We start from the raw sequence: 1,450 nt of genomic DNA on the forward strand, positions 1-1,450 counted from the left end.
AGGGATTTCTGTGTGTTAATTTTATATCCTGCAACTTTACTATATTCATTGATTAGCTCTAGTAATTTTCTGGTGGAGTCTTTAAGGTTTTCTATGTAGAGGATCATGTCATCTGCAAACAGTGAGAGTTTTACTTCTTATTTTCCAATCTGGATTCCTTTTATTGCTTTTTCTTCTCTGATTGCTGTGGCTAAAACTCCCAAAACTATGTTGAATAGTAGTGGTGAGAGTTGACACCCTTGTCTTGTTCCTGACTTTAGGGGAAATGCTTTCAATTTTTCACCATTGAAGATGATGTTTGCTGTGGGTTTATCATATATGACTTTTATTATGTTGAGGTATGTTCCTTCTATGCCTGCTTTCTGGAGGATTTTTATCATAAATGGATGTTGAATTTTGTCAAAGGCTTTCTCTGCATCTATTGAGATAATCATATGGTTTTTATCTTTCAATTTGTTAATATGGTGTATCACATTGATTTGCAACTATTGAAGAATCCTTGCATCCCTGGGATAAAGCCCACTTGGTCATGATGTATGATCTTTTTAATATGTTGTTGGGTTCTGTTTTTTAGTATTTTGTTGAAGATTTTTGCATCTATGTTCATCAGTGATATTGACCTGTAGTTTTCTTTTTTGTGTGTGGCGTCTTTGTCTGATTTTGGCATTAGGGTGATGGTGGCCTCATAGAATGAGTTTGGAAGTTTACCTTCCTCTGCAATTTTCTGGAAGAGTTTGAGTAGGATAGATGTTAGCTCTTCTCTAAATTTTTGGTAGAATTCAGCTGTGAAGCCATCTGGCCCTGGGCTTTTGTTTGTTAAATACTTAGGAATAAATCTACCTAAAGAAACAAATGACCTATATATAGAAAACTATAAAACACTGAAGAAAGAAATCAAAGATGACACAAATAGATGGAAAAATATACCATGTTCATGAATCGGAAGAATCAATATAGTGAGAATGAGTATACTACCCAAAGCAATCTATAGATTCAATGCACTCTCTATCAAGCTACCAATGGTATTTTTCAGAGAACTAGAACAAATAATTTCATTATTTGTATGGAAATATAAAATACTTTGAATAGGCAAAACAATCTTGAGAAAGAAGAATGGAACTGGAGGAAATCAACCTGCCTGATTTCAGACTATACTACAAAGCTACAGTCATCAAGACAGTATGGTACTGGCATAAAGACAGAAATATAGATCAATGGAACAAAATAGAAAGCCCAGAGATAAATCCAAGCACCTGTGGGCACCTTATCTTTGACAAAGGAGGCAAGAATATATGATGGAGAAAAGACAACCTCTTTAACAAGTGGTGCTGGAAAAACTGGTCAACCACTTGTAAGAGAATGAAACTAGAACACTTTGTAACACCATACACAAAAATAAACTCAAAATGGATTAAATATCTTAATGTAAGACCAGAAACTATAAAACTCT

Source organism: Cervus canadensis, chromosome 8, assembly GCF_019320065.1.
Source record: "Cervus canadensis isolate Bull #8, Minnesota chromosome 8, ASM1932006v1, whole genome shotgun sequence".
NCBI classification, from domain to species: Eukaryota; Metazoa; Chordata; class Mammalia; order Artiodactyla; family Cervidae; genus Cervus; species Cervus canadensis.